The following is a 10,125-nucleotide window of genomic DNA, read 5'->3' as shown; positions in this document are numbered from 1 at the left end:
AACCTTGAGTTACTCCCCACTGACTGTGGCTTTCATGTTTACATGAATGACAGGTTGGTGAAGATGCTTATATGGGGTTTGACGTGTGAGCTAGCGAGTACCCCGGACATCTAGATTTCTTATTCACCGCTTAGACTCACCTATTTCTTTATGTCATTCGAGGGATATATTTTCCCTCACCTTTGACTATCGTGGTTGTATAATTTAATCTTTTATTTCCGCATTCTTTATTTGTCTTTTAGATTTTTATGAACCCGCGCTTTATAAACTTTAAAAGTTTCAAAAATTTCCTAAAATTCCGTATTTTATAAGTTATATTTTTCCGCGTTATTGCGGGGGTTCACACCGCCTCTCACTAATTTAGTGTAGTGTTGAATTTTAACCTTTTAGGCCAAAAATGCAATTTTCTCTTTCCGTACAAAAAAATAAGGTACCATATAATCTACGGAGTATATGTAAAGAGTCGATAAGCGTCAATAATAAGGTATAGTACTCTTATCGATTTATCGCATTTTTTTTCGTTTATCTTATGTAGGATATACTCATTCTTTAATCTCCTTCGTTCTAAGTAAGACGGGTCAAATACCATGAGTAAGACAAGATTTGTTTTAGGGACTATCAAAAATAGTTGTCTATATTTGACCCGTTTTTTTCTTAAAACGGATATACCCATCTTAAGAGAGGCCAATTAATATGTACGATCTCTAACATTAAAAGGTGGTTATTTTTCCTATTTAATTCTTTCCCCCTTTTTTTTAACTCTGAGTTATTTGTGTCTTTTATTATTATTCTCATAATACTCTTAATATATATATATATATATATATATATATATATATATATATATATATATATATATATACGAGATTGTCTTACAGGATACCTACTCTTTAAATAATTTACAAATTACTATTTCGACCAATTTTTATGAATAATTAGCCCACAAAGAACGGTATTTGAAATCATTGGTATAGTGGGTCGTAACTCCACAAAAATTCGCTTTATGCGTAGAGGTATATAATAAAACAATCTCATATTAAGGGTATTGCGAGATTACTAATAAAATACACTAATAACTAACAAAAAAAAGAGAAAAACTAAATAGGAAATGTAACAACCCGTGCACGGGTTTGTTATTTCAAATTTTCACGTATCATTCTTTTTCAAAACAGTTAAAATCTAAAAGCAAATTATACGGGCTTACTATTTTATAATTGCAAATTTTATGAGCAAAATCTAAAAACACTTTCTATTTTTTTTCATTTTGTCCTATTTCATGAACAAATAACAACACTCTCTCTCATCCTTTATATAATTTAGATTTATTTTTGAAGTGAATTTAGTATCTCACATGTATGTGACTTTTAAGGGTATTTATATTGCGTTAACTATACATATGGCAAAAAAAAAAACTTAGAAATTCGGTTGAATATATTAAAAAAAATGAAAAGAATCTGATGTATAATGAGAGATAGTATGTTATATACTTATATATACTAAATGAAAACGGGATTGAAATTGCCGTTTTAACGTGCACAAGTCAAATTCCTCATTTTGTTCGTGCAAAGGTTATGCAAACATGTGCGAGTTGGGCTAAAGAAAGTTTTAAATTCGGTTGAATATATTAAAAAAATGTAAAGAATCTGATGTATAATGAGAGATAGTATGTTATATACTTATATATACTAAGGGGGTGTTTGGTTGGGTATATTGGAATGGAATGGAATGGATTGGATTTAGTAAATAAATGAACTATTTATTAATTTAAGCACGCAAAATCGAGTCTGAATAAGGTAGTAGGACGAGGTTAAATTGTCCTAAATAAATAAGGAAAGTAAAAAAATAAAAAAAGGAAAAAGAAAAATAGTCGGTGTGAGAGTGTCTTGGGGAGCAAGGCAATAGGGGTATAAAAAGAAAAAGAAAAAGAAAGAATGGATTGATTGATTTGGATAACTGAGAAACAAAAAAAACAAACAAATAGAAAAAAGAGAGAGAGAGAGAGAGAGAGAAGAAGAAAAAATAATGGCGACTGCAAATCGGAAACAGGAACTAGAAATCCTTGTAAAATCAGCACCAGGAAGCTTCAAGTATTGGTATGAATATCTCCGTCTCCTTCTCGAATCAACTGTTAATCTTCCAATTAATCATCCTGATTTTGAATCTGTTTACAATTCATTTGAACAAGCTTTAGGAACAATGCATAAAATGCCCAGAATTTGGTTGTTGTACTTACAAACCCTAATTTGTCATAAGTTTATTACTCGTACTCGTAGAACCTTCGACCGTGCTCTCTGTTCTTTACCCGTTACCCAGCACCACCGGATATGGGATTTGTATTTACGTTTTGTTAGTCAAACTTATATTCCTATTGAGACTTCAGTTAGGGTTTTCAGAAGGTATCTTATGTACGATCCTTCGCACACTGCTTTCTTCCTTGATTTCCTGGTTTCGGCTCAGAGGTGGCAGGAGGCTTCTCTCCTTCTGTCTTCCCTTTTGTCCAACAATGCTGCTGCTGAGTCCAAACACGTTTTATGGACCGACCTCTGTCGTCTTCTCTCCAATCATGCTACCGAGGTTCAGGGGTTGGACGTTGACGGTATTATTAGGGATGCTATTCATAACTTTTCTGATGATGTTGGTCGTCTCTGGATTTCTCTCGCTGATTATTATATTCGCAAGTCTCTACTCTATAAAGCCAGGGATATCTTTGAAGAAGCGTTGATCAGTGTTAACACTGTTAGGGATTTTTGTTTAATTTTTGATGCATATATCGGCTTTGAGGAGTCTCTTATCGCATTCAAGTTGGACAATTTGGGTGTCATTGATAATCATGAGGGGGAAGAAGACCCGTCTGACTCTGACAATGATCTCAGGTGGAACCTTGAACTTTCCGTTTCTGATTTTCAGAGCAAGCTTCTCAAGGGCTTTTGGCTCTCTGATCACAACGACCTCGATCTTAGCCTCTCTAGAATGGAGGATCTCCTTGACAGAAGGCCTCTTCTCACCAACAGTGTTTTGCTTAGACAAAACCCACATAATGTCCAGAACTGGCATCACAGAGCTAAGCTCTTTCAGGGTGATCCTCGTAGTCAGATTCTCACCTACGCCGAGGCTGTCAGGACTGTTGATCCCACGAAGGCACTGGGAAAACCGCACACGCTCTGGGTTGCATTGGCCAAGCTTTACGAGGCTCACAACGACCTCCCCAATGCTAGGGTTGTGTTCAAGGAAGCTGTGGAAGCCGATTACACGTCTGTTGACCACCTAGCTACCCTTTGGTGTGAGTGGGCTGAGATGGAGCTCCGTCACAAGAACTTTAATACTTCCCTTGACCTGCTGAGGTCTGCAACTTCTGTGCCGTCTCTTGAGGTTAAGCGTCGACTGCCTGCTGATGCTCCTGAACCCGTCCAAATGAAGCTCCATAAGTCACTGAAATTGTGGGCGTTTTATGTCGATTTAGAGGAAAGCATCGGCACCATAGACTCTACCCGTTTTGTTTATGCCACTATTCTGGATATGGGGATTGCTACTCCTCAAATCATCCTCAACTATGCCACGTTCCTGGAAGAGCATAAATACTACGAAGATGCTTTCAGGGTCTATGAACGAGGTGTGAAGATCTTTAAATACCCACATGTAAAGGATATATGGGTGACATATCTGTCCAAGTTTGTGCAGAGATATAAGGATTCTAAGTTAGAACAAGCGAGGGAGCTCTTTGACAGTGCTGTTGAATCGGCTCCTGCAGAGTGCGTGAAGCAGCTGTTCCTGCAATATGCTAAGTTTGAGGAAACCTATGGCTCAGCTAAACGGGCAATGAACGTCTATGCCAAGGCAACGAAAGCTGTTCCGGCCGATGAGAAGTTAAGCATGTACGAAATCTACATTGCTCGTGCAAGGGAAATGTCTGGAGTGCCACAGACCAGGGAAATATATGAACAAGCTATTTCTTCTGGTCTCCCAGAGAAAGACTTGAAGACCATTTGCCTGAAGTATGCTGAGCTTGAGAAGAGTCTCGGGGAGATTGAACGTTCTCGCGCAATATACACGTACGCCTCCCAATTCTCTGATCCTAGAATTGATACTGATTTTTGGAGCAAGTGGAATGACTTTGAGGTTAAGCATGGAAGTGAGGACACCTTTAGGGAAATGCTGCTTGTTAGGCGAACCGTTGCTGCATCTTTCTGCCAGACAATCGTTCTTGATCATCTGAACCAAACTAATGAAAAGGCAAACAAGGCTGCTGATGGAGAAGCTGGAGTAATTCCTCCTCTAGATGCTGATTTCTCAGTCAAAGATAAATCCACGACAGTTGCCTTTGTGAGTGCTGGTTACGAGGGTCCAAGTGATGTTGGGAGGAAAAGCGTAAACGAAGAGGAAATTGAGTTAACTGACACAAGCGACAGCGAAGGTGAAGAACGGATTGAAACTGCCCCAAAAGGTGTTCTAAGTGCCCTTTGCTTAGCCAAGAAACGGAAGGCCGAAACTAGTCTTGGCGATCCCCAGGGAATCAGAAAGAGAAGTATTTAATATTTCATTTTGTCATTTCTGCTTACTACAGTAGTATTTACTCAATCGTTTAACCAATGTTGAAGAGTTGTTCAGTTATCTTTTGTAGTTCCTCTATCTACTAGTAGTTGTAACAAACTTGTTTGTAATCCAGGTTTACAACTTTTGAAAATCGAGCATTTATGTGAAAGTTGTGTGTTTTGAAGTCAAGTCTTTCGTAAGTTGAAACCTATTTTCTGGGCTGTTTCAAAGTTGAGATCTTATAACACTTGTAAATTAATCCTCTTACTGTATACTGGAAGCTATAGATGTGGTCATCGTCACTGTCTTTTTTGGTTATGCTTAGTGCTTAGATGAGATAATTAACAAGGACATTAATTCTGTCTTGGCGATCCCCAGAGGATCAGAAGAAGTATTGTAATAACTATAGTGAGCTTTGGATTGGGAGTTTACCACTGTGGTTTGATGATCCCCATTTTTCTTTTCTGAGATCCTTGTGAAGGATACTCTGTCTCAGTGTCTCTAATTGAAAGAAATGTAATTTTCTGTTTTACTTCTAAAATCTAACTAAATATATTTCTGTTCAGCTTTGCTTGAAAAACATTTGCCTTTTCCCTATGTGGTTCCAGAATGCTTTGTTTTTTATGCTGTATTTAGTGTACTGGTAGACAGGTGATCTTAAGTATTACCATTCAGTAGGTGGATTATACATCTGATGTATTACCACCAATTCTATAGTTTCTGAGTATTATAATAAAAAATTTGAGTTTTGTTTTAAAAATTATGAGTTTTACGATAAAGTTTTTGAGTTTATCCACTTAAACATTACAACAACAACAACAACAACAACATTAAGCTCAAAAAAATTACAATAAAACTAAAAAACATTACATATAAATTTAGTAAAATTTGAGTTTTGATGGAAAAAAAATTAAAATCTAACTTATAAATTTTAATAAGCTCAAAAAAAATATACATATGCTCAAAAACAAATAAAATTTAAGGTAATAAGCTCAAAAAATATACATATATGCTCAAAAACAAATAAAATTGGAGGTAATAAGCTCAAAAAATGTACATATATGCTCAAAAACAAAAAAAATTGGAGGTAGTACATCCGATGTATGTTCCTTTTTACCAGTTCATAGACTATACATCTGAGGTAGTACCTCTTATTGTTTATTTTCTGAGTTTTATTTTAAAGTTTTTGAGTTATGTTTTAGTATAAAGTTTTTGAGCACATTACTAAAACATTACACTAAAAAAATACTCCCTCCAATCCTCTATTTTCTTCCTCTTTACTTTGGGCACAAGAATTAAGAAATGGAGTATTATATTGATAAAAAGTTGGGTGGGGTTTGGTGATAGGAGAGAGGGATGAATAATTAAGAGTTAAATAATGAATTGTGGGCCACAAATATTAAAGTAAGGAATAAAATAGGATTAAAAGAGTTGGGTGGGTGGGGTAATAGGAGAGAGGTATGAATAAAATAAGAGTAAAAAGTTACCAAAAATAGAAAGGGGAAGAAAACATGAATAACCGTTTTAGGAAATAGGGAAGAATATGGTGAATTGGAGGGAGTATAATATTGCTCAAAAATTACTATTTACGGAAAATTCACGCGGTACCCTCAAACAATTCCATTTTTCACATGGTACCCAAGTTTTTATGTTTATGCACATTGTACCCATGACTTTTAAATTTTTGGAACAACGTAACCAAATACACAACTGCTGTTAAATGTTGCTGACGTGTGAAAGTTAGTTGATGTTTATAGTTGGAATATAAAACTGTTTGCACATGGTACCCTTAAAGTCTTCTGTTTGGCACATGGTACCCTTTTTATTACGAAGTACAAAATGTCCAACAGCTATATTAATGAACTAGCCGTTGGAACCTTGTTTTGTGCGTATAAATTGAGCATTTATAACCCCAGTGAGTAAACACACCAAAAGATACACTAATAACTTAAAATCAAACAAACTTAGTATGTCTTATACAAGTTTATCTTCCAATGGAATTCAAGTGGAAAACAAAGCTTGTCTTAGATGCAATACAAGATCTCAAATAAGGTCATCCGGAGCTACTGCAGCAAACCCATTCAAGCTATACCACAAATGTGATTCTTGTGGATGGTTCCGATGGTGCCAAGCAAAAATTGAAGCAGTAAACCAAGGTAATGCAGTAGATGAAGCTCAACAGGCTTTAAATCAACAATTGGAGAAAATGGCACAAGATATGAAGACAAAGATGAAGGAGCAACGCAAGATAATTGAAGAGTTCTCTAAATTTCTTCATTTTAGCTTTAAAGTTGCATTCTTAATGTACATGTTTTTACTATATGTTGTTTTAAATAAATAAAGACAATGCAATAAGAAATGAAGATATTGTAAGAAAATGCATAATTTCCATTAGAAAAGATGGATTTATGTATACCAAAATATAGCTTCTTCATAAGCACTTGTTTACATTATGATCTGATTGCCCAAAATGCAGCCCCAAAATATGGCGTCCAAAATATACTTACCAACTGACTGTTTTTCAGCCCCAAAACATGGCCCTAACAACTGACAAATTCCAAAATATGGACCGACTTTGCAAAATATGGACTGACTTACTTAAACTAAGGCATACTTAATTGGTAACTATAACATACCATATTCTATGGATGACTTGATGAAGCTCCATCTCCTGCACTTCCATTTCTTCCTCTTTGGTTCTGAATATTTTCAGCAGTAGCAGCAGCCTTCTTCTGTTTTGCTGTAGGACCACCTTGACAGGACCTTGAATTATGACCAGATGCTTTGCATATTGAACAAGTAATGGTAGTTGATCTCTTGCCCTTTCTTTTCTTTGGTTCACCTGTCTTTCTTTTTCTTTGTCTTGTTGGTCTACCTACTCCTCTCTCTTGCACTGGTGGTAAAATTTCAGGAAATTGGAATGTTGGCCATTGGTCCTTGTCAGGTAATGGGTGCATATGGTCTGCATAAGTGAGCCTATAACACTGACCTGTGTAATAACCATGTAAATAATGGATTGGTTCCTCCTTATTTGCATATATGGCTCTACAAGCATGTTTACAGGGAATTCTTGTGACCTGCCATTCTCCACACATACAAGTACCACTCAATATGTTAACAGGGAATTTTGTGTACCCTTCATGCACCTCAAATTCACCACCACCTCCTCTTATCACCCCATAAAGCCTAGAGTCTGAACAATTGACTTCAAGACAACCCAAAGCATAGGGTGTTGGACCATTTAACAACTAGGTTGCACGAGAACGGACACGGACACGGACATGACACGACACGGACACGCAATACGGCACTTCGAAAATTTAAGGACACGGACACGGCAAAAAAAATATATATATATACATATTAAAATAAAGGGAATTTGAAAAACATTATAACCAGCATCTAAACCCTTATCCGGTAAAGACCACAATGTCGTAAAATGACAAAACAACCCATCAATAAATTTCAATAAACAATTACGCAATTATTATATCTAACCAAGTTCAATAACCAAGAAGTCTACTATCAGCCATTATTTTTTACAAAATATTAAACCAAGAAACAAACCAATTAGGCCACCACTCACAATAGGCTCCATTATTTTACTTTAGCAAGAAACCAACGACGACTATGAAACCAAGAAACCATCCGAAATAAGAAACCAAGCCAACAACATAGAAACCAAGATTCAAATAAGAAGATCGAATCTGGTAATATGTATGGAATATGGGGTTAGTAACTGGAAATTGGATGGTGGAGGAGAATTAATCTCAATAGCACAAACCCTAGATTCAATTTGGGGAAAATTGGAAAACCAAGCTGGTGAGAGGCTAAGAGCCGAGAGGGAGACCGTCAGAGTTGAGGTCATCGGTCGGAGGTCGTCGATCGGAGGTCGGAGGTGCTGGTCGCCGGAGTTAACGAAGGGAAATGTGCCGCTGCCTGCTGTGATACAATAGAACAAACACCGGAATGTCGTAATAAGCCGTGTCCATATATAACACGGGCCGTGTCCTAGGTGTCTTGGCCGTGTCGGACACCTATTGGAATTAAAAAAAAACCAGGACACGGTTCAAGGGGTGTCGGACACGTTTTGAGGCGTGTCGCTCGCGTGTCCGTGTCGGACACCGTGTCGGACACGTGAAGGCTACAAAACAGCCGTGTCCGTGCAACCTAGTTTAACAAGTACTCCACTGCGGCTGGTGACATCCTCCCTATCTTGTCCAACTTCTTGTTATACACAAAATGAGATGTGGCATTGGCTGCAGACCAGAACAAATTATGGTACAAAGGCCCAGGCCATTTTTCTTTGAAGTTTGCGTACAAGTGTTGAGCACAAATCCTCCTTGTAGCTTGTGGAAACTCTTTCTCCAATGCTTTCTCAACACCCTTCATTCTATCACCGATGAATGTCCAATTCCATTTCCTACACCCATGTTGTTGGAATGCAAATCTCAAGTTCCTAAAAAAATAAGCCCATGTTTCAGTCTTTTCTTTTCCTACAATTGCATAAGCCACACAATACAGATTGTTGTTGCTATCTAAACTCATGGCAGATAGTAGCATTCCCTTATACCTCCCCTTTAGGTGACACCCATCAACTCCAATAATGGGCCGACAACCTCTTAGAAACCCCCTGACCCAAGCGCTAAATGTGACAAACATTCCTTTGAAGTGAAACACATTATCATTATTAGGTGAATGCCAGGTAGTGAGTGCCCAAGATCGTGGATTGGTTGCTTTGATCATTTCTGCATAAGCTGGTAACAGGTTGTAACTTTTTTCATGTGCTCCACATATAAGTTCAGCAGCAACAACTCTCACTTTGTACAATGTTCTAGTACAAACCTCAATTCCATAAGTTGTCATTAACCTGCCTGCCATGGATTTGACTGGCATATTAGGTTGTCCTTTCAGTTCTGACTCTAACTTCTTGACCATCCACATTGTTGTTGCCATAGGATTCTTCTTTAGAAAAAAACATTCTTTATGCTCTCCCTCAATTTTCTTAATTGCCCATGTCATCTTATCAGGCAGCCTTGAGCAATGAATCTTCCATGTACATTTCTCACTACTACACTCGGCAGTATACCTTGCTTTATCAGACTTTGAAACAACAACATTAAACCCTTGTTGGATGCAATAATCTGAAAACACTGACAACAAGTCCTCTTTTGACATAAACAACAACCATGGTTCAAGTGTAATCTCACCCCATCTTTGTGTTACATACATTCTGCCATTTTTATATGACCTATCAAAGTAATGTTCTCCATCTTCTTCATTACAACCATCAATAGTTTTATCAAAAGGATGCATTTCCCTTGGATTATCAACAGTAGTTGCATCTTCTTTATTAGAACCATCCACAATTCCAGCTTCTTCCTCGTTGATGCTCACATCACTATCAGTGTTGCCCTCATCACTGTCAAATTCCTCATTGTAGTCATCATCTAAACTATCATCATCACTCCCCTCCTCATCTATATACCCTGCTGCCCTTATGTTCCTCTTTGGCCTTATATCAGTGGCCCCACATGTGTCATTGCTCTCTCTTTTAGAAGATGATGGAGGTATATACAAACCCTTCCTCTTAGC

At 37.3% G+C, this 10,125-nt stretch overlaps 1 pseudogene; it reads left to right on the top strand.

Moving 5' to 3' along the window:
- The first annotated feature begins 1,944 nt into the window (after positions 1–1,944).
- LOC141644129 (uncharacterized) lies at positions 1,945–4,719 on the top strand (annotated as a pseudogene).
- The last annotated feature ends 5,406 nt before the right edge of the window (positions 4,720–10,125 follow it).

This window comes from Silene latifolia, chromosome 2 (genome assembly GCF_048544455.1).
Source record: "Silene latifolia isolate original U9 population chromosome 2, ASM4854445v1, whole genome shotgun sequence".
Lineage (NCBI taxonomy): Eukaryota > Viridiplantae > Streptophyta > Magnoliopsida > Caryophyllales > Caryophyllaceae > Silene > Silene latifolia.
The sequence above is the reverse complement of the archived record's forward strand: the minus strand, read 5'-3'. Positions and strand labels throughout refer to the sequence as shown.